The sequence below is a fragment of the Arachis ipaensis genome, chromosome B07, assembly GCF_000816755.2.
Source record: "Arachis ipaensis cultivar K30076 chromosome B07, Araip1.1, whole genome shotgun sequence".
Taxonomy (NCBI): domain Eukaryota; kingdom Viridiplantae; phylum Streptophyta; class Magnoliopsida; order Fabales; family Fabaceae; genus Arachis; species Arachis ipaensis.
In genome coordinates this window covers 52,708,234-52,716,318 of record NC_029791.2, presented here as the reverse complement: position 1 = coordinate 52,716,318, position 8,085 = coordinate 52,708,234, and positions in this window count along the sequence as shown.

Sequence of the window (8,085 nt, the reverse complement as noted above, 5' to 3'; positions counted from 1 at the left end):
GAGGGCTTTTCGGCTATTTTGTAGAGTTCAAGGGAGATGACTTCATGAACTTCTACTTCCTCTCCAATCATGATGCTATGAATCATGATGGCCCGATCCACAGTAACTTCAGATCGGTTGCTAGTGGGGATGATGGAGCGTTGGATAAACTCTAACCATCCTCTAGCTACAGGCTTGAGGTCCAGTCTTCTTAGTTGAACCGGCTTGCCTTTGGAGTCAATCTTCCATTGAGCTCCTTCCACACATATGTCCATGAGGACTTGGTCCAACCTTTAATTAAAGTTGACCCTTCTAGTGTAGGGGCGTGCATCTCCTTGCATCATAGGCAAGTTAAATGCCAACCTCACATTTTCCGGACTAAAATCTAAGTATTTCCCCCGAACCATTGTAATGTAGTTCTTTGGATTCGAGTTCTTACTTTGATCATGGTTCCTAGTGATCCATGCATTGGCATAGAACTCCTGAACCATTAGGATGCCGACTTGTTGGATGGGTTTTGTTAGAACTTCCCAACCTCTTCTTTAGATTTCATGTCAGATCTCCGGATATTCATTTCTCTTGAGTTTGAAAGGGACCTCGGGGATCACCTTCTTCTTGACCACAACATCATAGAAGTGGCCTTGATGAGCTTTGGAGATGAATCTTTCCATCTTCCATGACTCGGAGGTGGAAGCTTTTGTCTTCCCTTTCCCTTTTCTAGAGGATTCTCCGGTCTTGGGTGCCATCAATGGTAATGGAAAAACAAAAAGCTTATGCTTTTACCACACCAAACTTAGAATACTGCTCGCCCTCGAGCAAGAAAAGAAAGAATAGATGAAGAAGAAGAAGAAAATACGGAGGAGAGGAGGGAGAGGTGTATTCGGCCAAGAAGGGGAAGAGAGTGTTGTGTTGTGTGAAAATGAGGAAGAATGGAGGGCTATATATAGGGAAGGGAGGGGGGGTAAGGTTCGGCCATATAGGGTGGTTTGGGTGGGAAATTGATTTTGAATTTTGAAGGTAGGTGGAGTTAATGAGGTAGGTTTATGGGGAGGAGTGGATGGATGTGAGTGGTGAAGTGGTGATAGGGAAGAGAGATTGAGGTGATTGGTGAAGATTTTTGGGGAAGAGTGTTTATGGGATTGTGTGAAAGAGGGGTGAGAAGAAGTGAGTGGAGGTAGGTGGGGATCCTGTGGGATCCACAAATCCTGAGGTGATCCTGTGGGGTCCACAGATCCTGAGGTGTTCAAGGATTTACAACCTTGCACCAAATTAGGCATGCAAAATGCCCTTGCACACAACTCTGGGCGTTTAGTGCCAGATTGGTGCTTGTTCTGGGCGTTGAACGCCCATTTGTTGCCCATTTCTGGCGTTGAACGCCAGAACCATGCTTGTTCTGGGCGTTCAGCGCCAGCTCTTCTCCAGGGTGCAATTCTGGCGTTCAAACGCCCAGATGCTGCCTATTTTAGGCGTTCAGTGCCAGAACCATGCTCTGTTCTGGCGTTGAACGCCAGCCAGATGCTTCTTACTGGCGTTTAAACGCTAGTAAGGTCTTCCTCCAGGGTGTGATTTTTCTTCTGCTGTTTTTGATTCCGTTTTCAATTTTTATAATTATTTTGTGACTCCACATGATCATGAACCTAATAAAACATGAAATAACAATAAATTAAAATTAGATAAATAAAAATTGGGTTGTCTCCCAACAAGCGCTTCTTTAATGTCAATAGCTTGACAATGGGCTCTTATGGAGCCTCACAGATGTTCAGAGTATTGTTGAGACTTCCCAACACCAAACTTAGAGTTTGGTTGTGGCCTCCCAACACCAAACTTAGAGTTTGACTGTGGGGGCTCTGGTTGACTCTATAGTGAGAGAAGCTTTTTATGCTTCCTCTCCATGTTTACAGAAGGATGACCTCGAGTTTTAAACACAAGGGAGTCCTCATTCAATTGAAGGACTAGTTCACCTCTGTCAACATCAATTACAGCTCTTGCTGTGGCTAGGAAGGGTCTTCCAAGGATGATGGATTCATCATTATTCTTCCCAGTATCCAGGACTATGAAATCAGCAGGGATGTAAAGGCCTTCAACTTTTACTAACACGTCCTCTAGTTGTCCATAAGCCTGTTTTCTTGAATTGTCTGCCATTTCTAATGAGATTTTAGCAGCTTGCACCCCATAGATTCCCAGTTTCTCTATTACAGAGAGGGGCATGAGGTTTATCCCTGACCCAAGGTCACATAGAGCCTTCTCAAAGGTCATAGTGCCTATGGTACAAGGTATTAAGAACTTTCCAGGATCCTGTTTCTTCTGAGACAATGTCAATTGATTCAGATCACTTAGGTCATTGGTGAACAAGGGAGGTTCATCTTCCCAAGTCTCAATACCAAATAATTTGGCATTCAGCTTCATGATTGCACCAAGGTACTTGGTGACTTGCTCCTCAGTAATGTCCTCATTCTCTTCAGAAGAGGAATATTCATCAGAGCTCATGAATGGCATAAGGAGGTTTAATGGAATCTCTATGTTCTCTAGATGAGTCTCAGATTCCTTTGGTTCCTCAGAGGGAAACTCCTTATTGATCACTGGACGTCCCAGGAGGTCTTCCTCACTGGGATTTACGTCCTCTTCTTCCCTTACAGGTTCGGCCATGGTGATCAATTCAATGGCCTTGCAATCTCCTTTTGGATTTTCTTGTGTATTGCTTGGGAGAGTACAGGGAGGGATTTCAATGATCCTTTTACTCAGCTGGCCCACTTGTGCTTCCAAATTTCTAATGGAAGACCTTGTTTCATTCATGAAACTTACAGTGGCCTTGGACAGATCAGAGACTAAGTTTGCTAAATTAGAGGTATTTTGTTCAGAGTTCTCTGTCTGTTGCTGAGAAGATGATGGAAAAGGTTTACTATTATTAAACCTGTTTCTTCCACCATTATTAAAGCCTTGTTGAGGCTTTTGTTGATCCTTCCATGAGAGATTTGGGTGATTTCTCCATGAGGGATTATAGGTGTTTCCATATGGTTTACCCAAGTAATTCACCTCTGCTATTGCAGGGTTTTCAGGATCATAAGCTTCTTCTTCAGAAGATGCCTCTTGAGTACTGTTGGATATAGCTTGCATTCCATTCAGACTCTGAGAAATCATATTGACTTGCTGAGTCAATATTTTATTCTGAGCCAATATAGCATTCAGAGTATCAATTTCAAGAACTCCCTTCTTATTAGGCGTTCCATTACTCACAGGATTCCTCTCAGAAGTGTACATGAACTGGTTATTTGCAACCATGTCAATGAGTTCTTGAGCTTCTGCAGGCGTTTTCTTTAGGTGAATGGATCCACCTGTAGAAGTATCCAATGACATCTTAGCTAATTCAGACAGACCATCATAGAATATATCCAGGATGGTCCATTCTGAAAGCATGTCAGAAGGACACTTCTTGGTCAGTTCTTTGTATCTCTCCCAAGCTTCATAGAGGGATTCACCTTCTTTCTGTCTGACGGTCTGAACATCCACTCTAAGCTTACTCAGCTTTTGAGGAGGAAAGAACTTGGCTAAGAAAGCCTTGACCAGCTTATCCTAAGAGTTCAGGCTATCTTTGGGTTGAGAGTCTAACCACACTCTAGCTCTGTCTCTTACAGCAAAGGGGAAAAGCATGAGCCTGTAGACTTCAGGATCTACTCCATTAGTCTTAACAGTATCACAGATCTGCAAGAATTCAGTTAAGAACTGAAAGGTTTCAGCTCAAAATTGTTTGCTCCAATGGTATGGATGGAGATGCTTCTTCCATGTAAATTGGAATTAGGTGCAGTAAAGTCACCAAGCATCCTCCTTGCATTATTATTATTTTTGGCTGCCATCTCCTCTTCCTGTTCGAAAATTTCTGAAAGGTTCTTGCTGGCTTGTTGTAATTTAGCTTCTTTTAGTTTCCTCTTCAAAGTCCTTTCAGGTTCTGGATCTGCTTCAACAAGAATATTCTTGTCCTTGCTCCTGCTCATATGAAAAAGAGAGAACAGAAAAATAATAATAATAGGGATCCTCTTTGCTACAGTATAGAGGTCCCTGTGTGAGTAGAAGAAAAGAAGAAGAGAAAATCTGAACTCAGAGAGAGAGAGGGGGTTCGGATTTTTGGTGAGTGAGGAAGAGATGTTAGTAAATAAATAAATAAATAGAATGAGATGAGAGAGAAAGAGGATTTTTGAAAATAATTTTTGAAAAAGAGTTAGTGATTTTCGAAAATAGTTTTTGAAAAAGGTTAGTAATTTTTCGAAAATTAAAATCAAAAATTAAAATAATTAGTTAATTAAAAAGAAATTTTGAAAAAGAGGAAAGATATTTTCGAAAATTAGAGAGAGAGAGAGTTAGTTAGGTAGTTTTGAAAAAGATAAGAAACAAACAAAAAGTTAGTTAGTTAGTTGAAATCAATTTTGAAAAGATAAGAAGATAGGAAGTTAGAAAAGATATTTTAAAATCAAATTTTTGAAAAAGATATGATTTTGAAAAAGATAAGATAGAAAGATATTTTTGAAAAGATATGATTAAAATTAGTTTTGAAAAAGATTTGATTTTTAAAATCACAATTAATGACTTGATTCACAAGAAATCACAAGATATGATTCTAGAACTTAAAGTTTGAATCTTTCTTAACAAGTACGTAACAAACTTGAAATTTTTGAATCAAAACATTAATTGATGATGATATTTTCGAAAATATGATGTAAAATTAGGAAAAAGATTTTTGAAAAATATTTTTGGAATTTTCAAAAATAGATAAGAAAAATGAAAAAGATTTGATTTTTGAAAAAGATTTTGAAAAAGATAAAATTTGAAAATTTGATTTGACTCATAGAAAACAACTCGATTTTAAAAATTTTTGAAAAAGTCAAATCTAATTTTTGAAATTTTAAGAGAGAAAAAGGGAAAGATATTTTTTTGATTTTTTGAATTTTTAATGATGAGAGAAAAACATGAAAATGATGCAATGCATGAAGATTTTTGGATCAAAACAATGAATGCATGCAAGAATGCTATGAATGTCAAGATGAACACCAAGAACACTATGAAAATCATGATGAACATCAAGAACATATTTTTGAAAAATTTTTAATGCAAGTAAACATGCAAGACACCAAACTTAGAAATCTTTCATGTTTAGACACTAAGATTTCAAGAATGCATATGAAAAACAAGAAAAGACACAAAACAAGAAAACATCAAGATCAAACAAGAAGACTTACCAAGAACAACTTGAAGATCATGAAGAACACTATGAATGCATGAATTTTTTCAAAAAATGCAAGATGAACATGCAAGTGACACCAAACTTAAAATCTGACTCAAGACTCAAACAAGAAACACAAAATATTTTTGATTTTTATGATTTTATGATTTTTTTTTTGGATTTTTCGAAAATTATTTGAAAAAAAAAGAAAAATAAGGATTCCAAAATTTTTAATATGAATTCTAGGAATCTTGTACTTTTATTCTAAAGCTCCAATCTGAGGGTTACACATGGCTTAATAGCCAGTCAAGCTTTAGAAGATATTTATACTTTCCATGTATAGAGCAACTAAGTGTGTGAGAATCAACAAGCTCTTGTGATGATAAGTTGAAACCCCAGTCCAAAAGATTAGACATGGCTTACAGCCAGTCAGGATTCAACAAATCATCATGAAACACTAGAATTCATTCTTAAAAATTCTGAAGAAAAAAAACATATTTTTGAAAACATTTTTTTTATTTTTTTTTCGAAAACAAAGGAGAAAATTTTTGAAAGATTTTTGAAAAATTTTTGAAAATAAAACAAAAAGAAAATTACCTAATCTGAGCAACAAGATGAATCGTCAGTTGTCCAAACTCGAACAATCCCCGGCAACGACGCCAAAAACTTGGTGCACGAAATTGTGATCTCAGGCAACGGCGCCAAAAACTCTGTGCGCACATCTTAATAAATTGTTTTTCATTCACAACTTCGATACAACTAACCAGCAAGTGCAATGGGTCGTCCAAGTAATAAACCTTACGTGAGTAAGGGTCGATCCCACGGAGATTGTTGGTATGAAGCAAGCTATGGTCACCTTGAAGATCTCAGTAAGGCGGATATAAAATAGTTATGGAGTTTTTGAAAATAAATAAACAGAAAATAGAGATAGAAATACTTATGTAAATCATTGGTGAGAATTTCAGATAAGCGCATAGAGATGCTTTCGTTCCTCTGAACCTCTGCTTTTCTGCTGTCTTCATCCAATCAGTCTTACTCCTTTCCATGGCTGGCTTTATGTAAGGACATCATCATTGTCAATGGCTACTTTTGATCCTCTCTGGAAAATGGTCCGATGCACTGTCACTGCATGGCTAATCGTCTGGAGGCATCACCATTGTCAATGGCTGTGTTCCATCCTCTTGTGAGAATGGTCCAAATGCTCTGTCACAGCACGGCTAATCATCTGAGGTTCTCGATCATGCTGGAATAGGATTCACCCTCCTTTTGCGTCTGTCATTACGCCCAGCAATCGCGAGTTTGAAGTTCATCACAGTCATTCAATCCCAGAGTCCTACTCAGAATACCACAGACAAGGTTTAGACTTTCTGGACTCTCATGAATGCCGCCATCAATCTAGCTTATACCACGAAGATTCTGATTAAGAGATCCAAGAGATACTCATTCAATCTAAGGTAGAACGGAAGTGGTTGTCAGGCACGCGTTCGTAGGGAATGATGATGATTGTCACGTTCATCACATTCATGTTGAAGTGCGAATGAATATGTTAGAAGCAGAATAAGTTGAATTGAATAGCAAAACAGTAGTACTTTGCATTAATCTTTGAGGAACAGCAGAGCTCCACACCTTAATCTATGGAGTGTAGAAACTCTACCGTTTGAAAATACATAAGTGAAAGGTTCAGGCATGGCCGAATGGCCAGCCCCATGATCTAAGAACCAGGCGTCCAAAGATGTCTAATACAATAGTGAAAAGTTCTATTTATAATAAACTAGCTACTAGGGTTTACAAAAGTAAGTAATTGATGCATAAATCCACTTTCGGGGCCCACTTGGTGTGTGCTTGGGCTGAGCTTGAATGTTACACGTGCAGAGGCTCTTTCTGGAGTTGAACGCCAGATTGTAACGTATTTCTGGCGTTCAACTCTGGTTTGTAACGTGTTTCTGGCGTTTAACTCCAGACAGCAGCATAGAACTGGTGTTCAAAGCCCTTTTACGTCGTCTAAGCTCGGCCAAAGTATAGACTATTATATATTGCTGAAAAGCCCTGGATATCTACTTTCCAACGCAATTAGAAGCGCGCCATTTTGAGTTCTGTAGCTCCAGAAAATCCACTTTGAGTGCAGGGAGGTCAGAATCCAACAGCATCAGCAGTCCTTCTTCAACCTCTGAATCTGATTTTTGCTCAAGTCCCTCAATTTCAGCCAGAAAATACCTGAAATCACAGAAAAACACACAAACTCATAGTAAAGTCCAGAAATGTGAATTTAACATAAAAACTAATGAAAACATCCCTAAAAGTTACTAGATTCTACTAAAAACATACTAAAAACAATGCCAAAAAGCGTATAAATTATCCGCTCATCACTGTGTAACACTGGAAAACGTTCTGTGGTCGTACCACTATCTATCTGACTGCCTTAACACAGCAGATCATTACATAATCATTCTCATTATCATCATTCATCATCATTCTCATTATTCATCATCATTTTCACATTATTATGCAGTACCTCTTTCTTTCTCTGTTCAATCATACTATACAAACTTTACATCTTTCACTTCTACAATATCTTGGCTCAAACCATATCTCTTTATCATATTATTCTTTTCTCTTTGTATCTCTTTACTTTACTCTGGCTACTCTGTGCTCTGTGTTACTTTATTCTGCTCTGATTTCTCTGTTTAACATGTGTATTTAAAGCTTATGTAAATTTCGGTATGAATAGTTAGCCTGTCCCAGGTATAGGTTCATCAAGTCTATACTAAAACAGTTTAACTTTTCATATAACACCTAACCCTTGTCACAACTCAAGTACTAACTAAGTTGCCCTAGTTCGTTCACTAGTCTCTGTCTGTTTTTCTGTCATTAAAATTTTACAGACTTTTTATTTG